The sequence below is a fragment of the Scylla paramamosain genome, chromosome 21 (assembly GCF_035594125.1).
Source record: "Scylla paramamosain isolate STU-SP2022 chromosome 21, ASM3559412v1, whole genome shotgun sequence".
Taxonomy (NCBI): Eukaryota; Metazoa; Arthropoda; class Malacostraca; order Decapoda; family Portunidae; genus Scylla; species Scylla paramamosain.
The window spans coordinates 20,568,267-20,582,215 of record NC_087171.1 but is presented as its reverse complement, the minus strand read 5'-3'; the positions used below and the strand labels follow the sequence as shown (position 1 = coordinate 20,582,215).

The window sequence follows — 13,949 nt, the reverse complement described above, 5'->3', positions numbered from 1 at the left end:
CACACACACACACACACACACACACACACTATTGATGATTTCATTTCAAGTAACAATTAACTTACACGAATTAACGTGAATGGCTGTTTTAGTAGTCACTGTTAATAATTATACTCTTGTTTCTCTTCCTGCTATTGCTGCGCTGCTGCTGGTTTTGTTGATGATTTTATCATTAATATATATATACATATATACTGCAATAAGTTTGTGTGGACGTCGAGAAGAGAGAGAGAGAGAGAGAGAGAGAGAGAGAGAGAGAGAGAGAGAGAGAGAGAGAGAGAGAGAGAGAGAGAGAGAGAGATGGAGGGTAATAATGTCGTAGTCTAGTAGTTATGGTAAGGTTGTGGTGCTCGTCCTAACTTTAATTGTGACTTGGGTCAAGCGAGGCAGCTGGGCAGGGAGGCAGGGACGGCATTAACGTGGCTCTTAAAAAGCACCAAGCTAAAAACATATAATCTTGCTGCTGCAACACAGGCTGCACCTTAAGTGCATCTGTGCCCTAACGACGCACCCGAGCCTTGATGTAAGAAAAAGTAGATGGCTTGATAGACATCAAAGGCATCGCGGCATACCCGCTGTCTCGCGGGAAGATGGGAAGCAGCACACTGATGTAATAACATATTATAATCTCCAGTTGAGGGTCGCCCACCAGCCTTCTCCAGGCGAGGAAGTGTGCGGCGCACAGTGGGGGAGAAAGGTCAAACACGCGGGACACGCCGGCCAGGAAATATTAATGCATACCGCGGGTTTCTGGGGCCGAGCGCCGGGAGAGGGGATCACGTGGCGGCGTAGGGAACTCCAAGGGATTTCTCTGCTCAGTTTTACTTTTCCCTGAAATAATGGTCACTCAGTCTCTGGCGTGAGGCACGAGCATGTCGTGCGCGCTGCTGCTGCTGCTGCTGCTGCTGCTGCTGCTCGGGGTTTCAGGTGGTTCAACTTAATATTATAATATCCTGTAAAATCTGTAAAAATGTACATGTTTTGATGCACAACACACTGGCTGAGCTCTTCGGCTCTCTCTCTCTCTCTCTCTCTCTCTCTCTCTCTCTCTCTCTCTCTCTCTCTCTCTCTCTCTCTCTCTCTCTGAGACTGTGCTGTTTTTTTTTCAAATACCAGCTTATGTATTTTAATAAATTGTGTCCCCCTCCCATATAAGAGTGCAATGATAATAATGATAATGATAATAATGATAATAACAACAACAACAATAATAATAATAATAATAATAATAATAATAATAATAATAATAATAATAATAATAATAATAATAATAATAATACACCATTATACACAAACCACGCTTGATAGATATAGAACTGCAAACACTCATAATAACACATTAGCTGAGGGAAGGAAGATTGCCGGCAACATCAGAATCACTCACGTCACTTACCTCTCCTGTACGTAAACACTTCACCATTCCACCCCACGCACTGAGAGGATAATATTTCTACACGTCAGATTTCTCCAGCAATAACCTGTAGATCCGAGGACGCGGAGAAACCTGAGGAAGTGTTATAGACAGTTTTGAGGAAGGGAGTGAGCACTGTACCTTGCTGTCTAAATAATTTGTTGTATTATGGCTGCCAGCTTACCTGTCTCTCTCCGCTCTCCCTTCGCCGCCTGCGCCAGCCAGACAACTCCCGGTGGCGGCGCGTCTCCAGAGATAGATGGGGAGAGAGAGAGAGAGAGAGAGAGAGAGAGAGAGAGAGAGAGAGAGAGAGAGAGAGAGAGAGAGAGAGAGAGAGAGAGAGAGAGAGAGAGAGAGAGAGAGGGGGAGGTCAGATATACAGAGAGAAAGAAATAAGTCAAAACTGTGATTAATTTTTATACTGTTCACCATGTTTCAAATTCTTGCTCCCACCATCCCGCTATTTCATATTCTAGTTTGTCGATCAATCTGTGAAATCTAATAAGCAACGTGATATTAATCTTTTGTATGGTAACTTAACCTAATCCTTACATAATCTAGCTTATTCTGTTTTTTGACCATCCAATTCAACTGAACAATTATGCGAACGTGGTCTGATGTAACGTAATATAAACTTAGCTTGCCTTACCTTACCTTACCTTACCTTATTGAGCCTTAACTAATCCGTGAAACAGCCAACTAACCTAACCTAACCTACCTACCTTATCTAACCTATGGAACTGAACCTGTTGATCTAACATTACCTTCCATTGATATTTTTACTTTACCTAAACTTCCCTTCCCTTCCCTTCCCTTCCCATTCCTTCCCCAACCTTACCTAAACTTACCTATGAAACTGAGCAAGCGACCCAGATAACAAAAGACTGACAACCACTGACCCTTCACCCAGCACTCGCCGCGGCCTGGTCTGTACCGAGAACACAGGCAGGGAGGGGAGAACCGAGAGAAGCAAGGCTACCAACTTCCCTCAGTCCTTCCCTCCTCCCTAAAAAAAAAAAAAAAAAGAAAGTCGCTGAACCCTGTAACTCGACTCTCATCCCTCCGAGGTGCAGAAGAAGGGGAAAATAAAAGGTTGGAAAGGTGAGGGAGGAGGGTGTCCGCTTTGTACACAGCGCCTGCCTGCCTGCCTCCCTGCTTGCTTCCCTGCCTTCCCTCTTGCCTCTCTGTCTTGTTTTCTTGATTTATCTTTGTATTGTTTTGAAATTGTTATCTTTTATCATTGTGGTCTTGATGATGACTGCGGGTGTGATAAAGATGATACACGCACCAGGAATGAGAATAAGAATGGAGAGAAAAATAATACCAAGGAAATAAAAAAGAGGAAGGAGAATTTTTTAAACTTGTCTTTTTCTTGGCACTGTGTCGTGGCATGCCAAGGAGAGAAAGACAGAGAGAGAAAAAAAAGACTGAAGGAAAAGAAATAAATGAAGGTTTCGATTCTCTCTTCTTTCCTGAGGGTTAAAAGTTTCTGGGGTTTATGGCGATCTGCTCCGGAGCCCTATAGGTAATATTGCTGCCCTCAGATATACCTGCGGAATTAAGACACCCCCACGTACATTTGAAAGGATAGAAAGAATAAGGAAGGGATGACGAAGAAAACCTTGCTCGTTATGTCGTTGCTGGAAGAGAAATACTAGAATAAGAGAGAGAGAGAGAGAGAGAGAGAGAGAGAGAGAGAGAGAGAGAGAGAGAGAGAGAGAGAGAGAGAGAGAGAGAGAGTAATGTATTTTTAGGTGTCGTCTTTTCATATAAAAATAATGAATAGATGATAATAACAATAATAATAATAATAATAATAATAATAATAATAATAATAATAATGGAATCTACAACAATAACAACAACGACAACAACAACAGTAACAGTAATTATCTCCACAACAGAAGAAACACTGCCTGTCTGTCTTCACGTCCGTCTGTCTGTCTGTCCGTTATCCCTACGTGCGTTATTTTACAGCCGCCTTAACAAAATAAACAGCACTTAATTACAGAGGTATCATTATGTATATTATTATTTTTGTCCAGAAACACATGAGACAATATGAGGGATGGTTGGTACTAGGCAATCTCTCTCTCTCTCTCTCTCTCTCTCTCTCTCTCTCTCTCTCTCTCTCTCTCTCTCTCTCTCTCTCTCTCTCTCTAGCCATCGTATTAGTGTTTTTTTTTTTTGGCGTATTTTTTTTTCTTTTTTGTCTTCCTTCTTTCATTAGTGATTGAAGTGCAGCCCCTTCACTACACGAGTAACAGGACTCTTGTGAGGTATTACTGAGTTTGACCTCGATCATTATGCACGTTTTCTTTCCGTCCAGACACATGGTTCCGCTCAGTTCACTGTTTCCCTTCACTGTTTCACTTCACTGCCCTGTTTCACTTTCTCAGTCAGTCGTCAATCTGTGTACTCTCTCGTTCCCTCCATGTCACTAATTCCACCTCACTCATTCATTCACGCAATCCCACTCATGTATTCAGTTATTTTATATTGTTTACTGGTCCTAACTAACTTATTCATCCACTCACTCATATCAAGTTAGTCTTTCGCTCGTTCCACCTCATATACTCAGCCAGCCTCGTGCTCTCACTCACTCACTCCACATAAATTTCTCACACTCCACACGGTCACACTCCATCACTAGCAGAACAAGACTTTCCACCCCGAAGTTAAACCGAAAAGTCAATTATATTTCACATCATGAGTGGCAAAAATGACGGTGACTGCAGAATATAATGAATAATGCCTTAAAACAATTAGCACTAATGGAATAAACAGCGTGAATAACAAAGCCAGGGAGTTTCACCAAGGTGTATTGCACGTTAATTATTATTCTCGCTTGAAACTGATTTATTTTATTTATTTATTTTTATTTTTTTTTATTTTTTACAGTGTTATGTGGATTTGTTTTTTCTTTTTTATTTATTTTTTGGTTATATATTTTTTCTTTTTCTTTTTCTTTCCTTTTTTTCTTTCTCGTTACGTAATGGTACTTAATTTGAGTGCTGGGAGAGTGTTAACGAAGGTAAAGGGTAGGTCAAATACTCTCTCTCCTCTCTCTCTCTCTCTCTCTCTCTCTCTCTCTCTCTCTCTCTCTCTCTCTCTCTCTCTCTCTCTCTCTCTCTCTCTCTTAAAAAATTGTAAAAATAACTCCCAAAAAGAGCATAATATCAAAACACTACTACTACTACTACTACTACTACTACTACTACTACCACCACCATGCATGTATACGTGTATGAGGTAGAAAGAGAGAGAATGTATGCACATGTGTGATACTGACAAGAAAATAAAACCCTGCCAGAAGACTTAACGAGGCCACAGGTGTGCGTTTGCCTGTGTGTCGCGGTGGCCTCACCTTTGTTGTTATCATTACGGCAAGTCCTGCTTGTTGTTGTGCCGAGATACAGCTGATGAAAGGCAGGCGAGGCGTGGAAGTGTGAGGATAATGCGCAGGTAGTTGCGTGGGAGACAGAAAGAGAGAGAGAGAAAGAGAGGAAGAGAGGGAAGGAGAGGGAAGGGGGAAGGGAGGGAGGGAGAATATAAGAACGTAAAACCGTAAGAAAATCAGGGAAGCTGCAAGAAGCCATCAGGGCTACACGTGGCAGTCACTTATAAAACATACCTACCTAGAGAGAGAGAGAGAGAGAGAGAGAGAGAGAGAGAGAGAGAGAGAGAGAGAGAGAGAGAGAGAGAGAGGAGGGAGGGATGATGGAGTGGTAACCAGTCTTTCTGAACTTGCAAACTAACACTTCTACAATCATTCTACCTTGCTTGTCTCAACTTCCCTTCCTCTTTACAATCCTACATCTCTTTAAATCTAGACATTGTAGCTTACCTTATCCCAAAACATCTCCGAAAGGGCCAAGAGATCTGCTGCTGCTTGTTCTTCCTTTGCGATCCTTTCTGCTTCTGCTGCTCTGACAGGTACACTTGGCCCTAGTCTCCCCTATCCCAGTTCGAATCCCGACCAGTGTTCCTTTATCCTCCCTTACCTGTGTTCAATAAATGGGTACCTGGAAAGGGAAGCTCCGGTGACCTGGATGTTGGAGTCCCTGAGGTAGGCCTGCCCTGTGTAGGCCTAAGAGATGAGACGAATTGGAGCACCGTGGTGATGAGCCGCTTAGCATTGTGTTTTCCATCTTGCCTTCCTGCGTTTTTTTTTTCTTTCTTGGTGTTTCTGATGATAGTTGTTCTTTTTGTTTTCTTTCCTTTTCTGTTTTTTTCTTTCTTTCGTTCTTTCTTTTCTTTTTTTCTATCTTTCTTGCTTCCTTTCTTTTTTTCCTTCCTTCCTTCCCGTCTTCTTTCCTTCATTCCTTCCTTCCTTCCTTCCTTCCTTCCTTTCTTTCTTTCTTTCTTTCATATTCCTTCGTACTTTTTTTCGTCTTCCTCTTCATCTCCATCCATCCATCCCTCCCTCCTTCCTTCCTCCATGCCTCCTTCCACCCCTTCCCCCCTCCTCCTCCTCCTCCTCCTTGATCCTTTCCTCATCACCACTATTTGTATTGCTACTGTCGGTGTTGTTCTCATCGCCATCATCACCGTCACTATCATCATCATCACTCACAAGGCGTGTCTCTATCTCAGTAAGTGACGCTGTTCTTCCCTCCCTTCCCTTCCCCCGCCCCTCCGTCGGCCTCTCTGCTGCCTCCCTATTTTTTTGTGTCGCGCCCCTAGACTGACGTTACGCCCGGACACCCTACTCACTCTTGTCTACCTGTTAATGTCTTGGATGGGCAGGTCTTGTGGGTCGCTGGATGGATTTCTCTCAACGAACCTGCGGCGGGATGGTAGACCTAGTGCAGGAGACTCATAGGTCTATAAGTGCGTGTTCCGAGGTATTCCGGTACTCGTATCAAGTCTTGTCTACGTCTTAACAGGCCGTCTTGGAAGTTACTGGGATTTTAAAAGGGTGTTTTCATAGTTCCAGTTTGTTGGTGGTTATCTTTTGCTTGTCTACCTTTCCATAGGCTGTAGTGAAAGTTATTAGGGATTTGCAAGGGTGTTTTGATACAGTTATTCTTTGCTTCTTTACCTTTTAAGAGGATGTATTGGAAGTTATTTGGGTTTTTGTAAGGGTGTTTTCATATTTATAGTGATTTGTTGATGGTTTTTCTTTGCTTGTGTATCTTTTAGTAGACTGTAGTTGAGATCATTAGGGTTTTTGCAAAGGTTGTTTCCATAGTTCTAGTGATTGATGGTTATTCTTTGCCATCAGTTGAATAAGCACCCATCTAATCATTTCTCCGCGTTCTAAGAGTATTTCTAAGCTTTTAAGAATGCCATCAATAGATTTATCCATGCACGAATAATGTTTCCCTTTAGTCAGCCTATAAGTTGCTAAAGCAGGACAAAGATGCGAAGGTGTCATACAAAATACGTAAGAACGCAAGAAAAGTACGTAGCGTGTGCCTCTAGTTACGGATAAAGGTTATGTCAGTGTTTTGTATCCTCCTCGTGCTCTCCGCTTACCTACTTAGCAACGGTAGACTGAACACAGAGAATGGAAGAAAAACAGACTGACACACATAGGTACTGAACGTGAAAACTCAGAAAAGTACGTAATTTCAGTTCCCAGTTAGTGGTTTTGGTTGTTTGGCTGTGTTCGCTCCGGGCCCTCCTCGGTTACCACTAGGGACTTGCTGGCAATGGCACCCTGAGGAGGACCCTGGCTTGAGGTCGAGATTCCCCTCTCAAGATGGGCCTTAATGGAACCAGCCGCGGTTGAAGACAATGGCTGGTGTGACAATCGCTGGAGGTCGACTGATGAAACCATGTTATTGTTGACCAACAGACTATTAATCATCGCTTGTTTGCTGCCCAACTTTGGCGTAAACCCGTGTCGTCTGCAGGTCTTTGGCGGATCTGGTCATCGTGGCGTTATCTCGTCGCTGTTGTCGCTTGAGTGTAGTTGAGTTGTTGGTGTGGAGTGTTTCCTTTCAGATAACACTCTATGACGTGTCCCTTCTCGTTATCTCAGTCTTGTGTTTTCTTCTTTCTCTTTCCTTATCTTTTTCTTTTATTAACTAAAATTTATGCACGGTGCTCTTCGACTCCTCAATATATCTATTTTCAAAGCAAGTGAAGTGGGTCGTGTGTTCTTACCAGTTCTGAAATAGAGTAATAGATGATTGGAATAGATTCAGTGGTCAGTTTCTTTTTGCCGAGTATATAAAACTTCAGAAGATTACATGAGTGTACAGAAAAGGATGTAAAATACGTACATTTTATACAAGGACCACCACGTGTAGACCTATAGGCTTCTTGCAATTTCCCTTAGTCTCTTATGTTCCTATGTACTGGAAGCGTGGTGATTGTGGTGTGTCCTTACTGAAGTGGCAATGTACGAGTATCCGTACTGAAATAGCCACATTCTTAAAGACAGGTTGGTGTTAACATTGCTGCGTCCGAAGTTTTCCTTCAGCGAGCCACCTTGCTCAGAAAAGTGAGGTGGTGATGTTTGAAGCTGTGTGGGTGAAGGTGGCGATGGTGGTGGTGTTATTCCTGTATCCCTGCACCATCACCATCTCACACTCCCGGGAGGCTACAGGTAAAGGCTCCCCCGTCGCCGTGGGTATGAGAGAGGAAGGGGGAGGGGAATAAAAGGCGTTCCCTAGGGCAGCCCCGCGTACCGCTGCATCGACACGACACCTCCGCCGCCTCTTCTTTCACCCCCTCAACCTTTTCTTCCTCACCATTCCTCTCCCATATATCGACTTTCCCACCTCTTTGTCTCTCTCGCTCTCTTTCCCTCTTCGCTTTGCCCTCCCTCCTCCTCCTCCTCCTCCTCCTCCTCCTCCTCCTCCTCCTCCTCTTCGCCCTTCCCTACACCGCCTCATTCATTACGTAGCTATTATATACTTTCTTCATTGCTCGTTCTATTTTCTATTTTTCCCCTCTTTTCTCCCCTCTCCTCCTCCTCCTCCTCCTCCTCCTCCTCCTCCTCCTCCTTCTCCTCCTCCTTCATTCCTTCATACAACTTCCCCTATTATCGACCGTTCTCCCCTACACTGCCCCTTTCCTTACCCTCTCTCTCTCTCTCTCTCTCTCTCTCTCTCTCTCTCTCTCTCTCTCTCTCTCTCTCTCTCTCTCTCTCTCTCTCTCTCTCTCTCTCTCTCTTCAGTGTGTCACATTCATAGTTTAGAATATGATGTAACTATCACCATCACAACCTCTTCTCGTTCTCTCATCTCCAATCCTCTTCTCTCCTCTCCAGTCTCCTCCTCCTCCTCCTCCTCCTCCTCCTCCTCCTCCTCTTCTCCACTCGTCTCCTCCTCTTCCCAGGCCTCGTGTAGGTTCATTATATCTGGAAACGAAGACGAGTGCGGCAGCTCCAGCCTCCCTACTTACCTCATTAAAAGTGAGGTGGGCTCCTGCTCCTTAACAATACTCTCTCTCTCTCTCTCTCTCTCTCTCTCTCTCTCTCTCTCTCTCTCTCTCTCTCTCTCTCTCTCTCTCTCTCTCTCGCTTGTTTATATCGAATGAGTGTTTCGCTTTTCTCTTTTTTCTTTGATTTTCTCCTTTTTTTAGTGGTGGTAAGGAGGAGGCAGTGTGTGTGTGTGTGTGTGTGTGTGTGAATTAGTGAAGGAATGTTTTTTGTTTTAGAGAAAGGAATGAATGACAGAAATAAATGAATAAATAAAGAACGTTCATGAATGACTTTCACAGCGAGAATTAAAGAAGAAAGGAAGAGGAGAATATGCACGCAGATATAAATGAAGGAGCCTCGCCTCCACACACACACACACACACACACACACACACACACACACACACACACTCTTTATATCCTGAAGCATTAATGGCTGAAATGTCACTACTACGTTGAACTCTCTCTCTCTCTCTCTCTCTCTCTCTCTCTCTCTCTCTCTCTCTCTCTCTCTCTCTCTCTCTCTCTCTCTCTCTCTCTCTCTCTCTCTCGAGTTTTAATTGGTTACGTTTCATGTTTTTAATTTCCAGTTTATTATTTTTTTTTTTTCATGTGTTTCTCAGAATGTTAAAAGGCTGATGTGCATTTACGAGAGAGTAGAGGGGAGGGCATGAGTGAGTGAGCGAGTGAGTGAGTGAGTGAGTGGGGAATAGATGCACGGAACGGACTAGATAGATAGATAGATAGATAGACTGACAGATAGACAGGAAGAGAAATAGACTAGTTTTATCTATCTATTTATTTAATTGTCTATTTTGTATGACTAAATGTGTTCTTTTCACTTTCGCTGAACACTTAAATAAACAGAAAGAAGATGGAATCCCTTTATTTATTTATATTTTTTTTATTAACACTGCAGTTTATCACAGAACTCATGTCGTTGCTTGTTCTTCCTTTGTGTTCCTCATTGATTGTGGTCCTGGTCGAAGGCGGAACCAGTAACAATAGAAGGAAGTGTCGTGGAAAAAGAGGAATATGAACAGAAGTAAAGGAAGTAGGGACAGAAGAAGAGAGAGAACAGTAAGAAGAAGAAGAGGGAGAAGAGAAGGATGATATGGTTGAGTAAGCGGAGGATTCGAGGAAAAGGAGGCACAGCAGTAAAGGGAATAAGGAGAAGAAGCAGTAGTTTAAGGAGAGAGGAGGAGGAGGAGGAGGAGGAGGAGGAGGAGGAGGAGGAGGAGGAGGAGGAGGAGGAGGAGGAGGGGGAGGAAGTAGGGAAGGATGAAATGTAGGCTGTTGAGGATCATGATTCGAGTCAATGTTTGTATTCAAGAGAGAGAGAGAGAGAGAGAGAGAGAGAGAGAGAGAGAGAGAGAGAGAGAGAGAGAGAGATGCAACCTCACGTGCCGTATCCTTCGGGCTCTCGTAACACGCCCCTCCCCTGCCTCCCCTCACTCCTACCCTCCCTGCCTCCGTCCCTGCCTACCTCCTGCCGCCCGCCGTGGGATGCCTGGGCTGGGCTGCTTTAAGGTGCCAAACAAGGGTCACATGCACCTCTCTTCGAGCCAAATAGGACGCTAGTGCCAGGAGGTGTGGCTAAAAATAGCTGGGTAGCGTGCGCGGTTCCAGCCATCCTTCCCTGATCGCCTCGCCACGCAGGAGTTAATGGGAGTGGCCGGGTGCATCACGTCATGGCCTGCTGCTGCTGCTGCTTGTGTTGCTGGTTATTTGTTACTTCTTTATTCTTCATCTGTATCTGTCATCGTCCTTTTCTTCAGTGCATTGGAGTTAGTTTTGCTGACATCACTTGGTTTTAATACTGCTACAACTGTTACTACTGGTGTTGCTTCTGGTGTTGTTGCTTGTTTTGCTTCCTTGTGTTCGTGTGTCATTGTTGTTTTCGTCATTATAGAGGAATTGTTGTTAGTGGTTTAGTTAGATCACTTGACGTACTTCACTTGTTCCTAATATTACTATAACTACTACTGCTACTTATCCTACTCTTGCTTTCTCTCGTTCTCTTCCTTCTACTACTCCTTATCCTTCTCCTAGTCCTGGTAACGTTACCTCTTGTTAATATTCCTGTTCCTCCGGTTTATCTTCCTTCCTTTTCTGCTTCTTCTAAATTCTTCTTATTCTGCTCCTCCTTTCTTATTTTCCTTTATGATTACGCAAGTTTATCCTTCCACCACTAATCCTTATCCTTCCATTCCTACTGAGCATTTATCTCTCTTCCTCATTTCCTCATTTATTTTCTGGTACTGCTGTTCCTTATCATCCTCCTCCTCCTCTTCCTCCTCTTCTTCCTGTTCATGTTTCTCTTTCATATTTTGCTTAAGTTTTCCGCAGTTTCCACTTCTTATTCGCATCCTGTCGTAGTGTAGTTTGTTTCCTTTCACTTCCCTTTCAGCGCACTAGATTCTCTTACCTTTTTTTTTTTCACTTTTCATTCCATTTCCCTTCGTATTTTTGTGTTTCCTCCGTGCCATGCAAACTGGAAAATTCTTATCTATCCCGCGTTTGTTCGTTTGTTATCCTCCATTTTCTTTATTTCTGTACATTTTCTTTTCCTTCTTTCCTTCTGCCTAATATTTTGTTTTCCTCTTTCCCCTCCCCTCCCCTTTCCTTTGGCTGTGTCTTTTCCTTTACTGCGTCTGTTTTTGTTTTTTGTTTTTCTGTCTTTTTTACGGGATCTTGGACGCTCGGTGTATTATCGTATTGCATTTTTTTCCTCCTCGTCCTCCTTCTCCTCCTCCTCCTCCTCCTCCTGCTCCATGCATCTTCTTTTCTCCCTGTGTCTTTCTTCTCCTGCTTTTACTGATTTTCCTCTTCCCTGCATCTACATTTCCCCACCTGTGTTCTCAATACGTAATTCATTTTGTTGTTCTGTGCTTTTATATTTTTTTTATCTCTTATGTAACTTTATTTTTATTTATTGGCTTGTTTTTTTTTGTTTGTTTATTTATTTATTTTTTTTTTTAGCGGATTTTCGTTTTGTTTTCCTTCCTTTGATAATTTAGGCTGGGTTTATTCCGGTTAGGTTAAGTTAGGTTAGTTTTGGTTAGTGTAGGTTGAGTTGAGTTATGTTATTTATCTTGGCTCATTTCCGTGGTGTCTTCTATCCTTTCAAAATTCATTCTCCACTTTCCTTTCTTTCTTTTTTCTTTTCTTTTTTTTTTAGTATTTTGATTTCTCTACTTCTTATCGATTATTAAACATTATTTTTACCCTCCCTTTTTACCATGATTCTTTTACATTCTTCATCCGCTTCCTGTTTTCTTTTTATTCTTATTTTTCAATCCCATTTTCTCTTCTAGATTTGTGTACATTGTTTGATCTCTTTCACTGTATTTTCCAGTTCTCCCCTCGCACACACACACAATCTCTCTCTCTCTCTCTCTCTCTCTCTCTCTCTCTCTCTCTCTCTCTCTCTCTCTCTCTCTCTCTCTCTCTCTCTCTCTCTCTCTCTCTCTCACATGCAGCCTGATTCCTACCTGGCTGTTCCTGACCTTTCCCAACCGCTCCTCTCCTCACAGTATCTCCTTCAGCGCCGTTACCAGGAATACAACGGCGATTCCTGGCTTGTGTGTATACCAGAAGGAAGGACCTGGTGCCGGGGTTCAGGATATCTATATAGTGAGGAAGAGATGGGAGATACAGGGGGGTAGGAAGTGTAGGAGCAGGAGAAAGACGAGGAGGAGGAAGAGGCGGAGGAGGAAGCGAGGGATGCACCGTGATCTTACCCCTTTAAGGCTCTTTTCGGGGTCCGGCCACGATGACCCTGGGAAATGGTTCGTAAGGTCGTTCCTCTCCCGCCCTCCTGCTCCCTGCCTGACTCCCTCCCTCAGCCCTCCCTTCCTCCCTGTCTGTGTTAGTTCACCGTGTCCCCCTCACTTCCTCTGCGCCCCTGTTGTGTTGTGCTCACGCCAACCTCATTGTGTAGTAATGCCTGCTGCTGCTACTACTACAACTACTACTACTACTACTACTACTACTACTACTACTGCTGCTGCTGCGGTTCCTGTAGTTTCTGCTGTTGCTACTACTGTTTCAGCTGCATCGTATAGAAGGTGTTTCTATTAATGCTGTGCTTACAATTAATGATAATGTTTCTACCGATACATCTGGTGTAGTTAATGGCAATGGTCGTGATGCTCTTTCTGTTGGTGATGCTGCTGCTTCTACTACTATTGCTGCGGTTACTGCTGTTGCATATTGCTGCTTTTGGTTCTGCTGTTTCTCTTGGTTCAGCTGCTGCTTGTTTTGTTGCTAGTTGCTGTTCTGCTCTTGTAAATTTTGTTGCTTCTGTTGGTGATGGTGCTCGAGATTCTGGCATTTGTGTTGTTGTTGTTGTTGTTAGTGGTGTTGGTGGTGGTGTTGGTGGTGGTGGTGTTGCTGTTTTTTTTGTTTTGTTTCTATTGTTGTCACTTCAGTGTTTCTATTGCTGCTGCTGGTACTGCTGTGGTGTTGAATTGTGCCGATGTTGATGCTCAGAACAATAACGACATCCATTACTGCCACCACCTCTACTATCACTACTATTACTACTACTACTACTACTACTACTACTACTACTACTACTCCACGCTGGATCGTCGTAACTCGGAACAGGAGAGCCTCTTTAAACTCGCTTTCCTCCACACTGTTGCTTCCTTCCTCCGTCCTTCCGTCCCCTCCACCCCAGCCAGCCCCTCTCCCCTCTCCGCTCTCCCCCTCTCCCCTTACTGTACTTCTTATGCTCTCTCCGTCCCCGTCCTGCCTCTCGTTTCTTTTCCCATTCCTGCTCTCCTTCTTTCTCCCCATTTCCTTCCTCTCCTTCTCCTTTGTACGGCCTGACCCGCCATTCCCCAGCTCAGGCCACCCACCACTCACCTTTCCCCGTCCGTTGATGGAAAAAGGAAAATTATATATGCCTGGAAACATCTAGAAATGGAGCAAGTTAATAAGTAGGTGAGGCGGCGTGTGTTTCCCGCGAGTTTCTGTGGTTGTGTTGTCGTTCCTTGTGTGGTGTGACTGGTACGGCACTTCGCTCTCATGTCATGCTGTGTCTCTGTGATAGAAGTGTGTATTTGTGTTGTTCTGAAACTATGTAGGTGTTGTACTTCTCTAATCTAATCTAAGTGAAGTGTCGTGGACCTAATCTAACCTAAGCTATTCTAA

General features: G+C 43.7%; 1 protein-coding gene across 2 annotated transcripts in view; it reads left to right on the top strand.

The window, feature by feature from the left end:
* LOC135111210 (histone-lysine N-methyltransferase PRDM16-like) overlaps positions 1-13,949 on the top strand; it is a 79,189-nt gene that overhangs the window by 170 nt on the left and 65,070 nt on the right. The gene's annotated exons all lie outside the window — the stretch shown is intronic.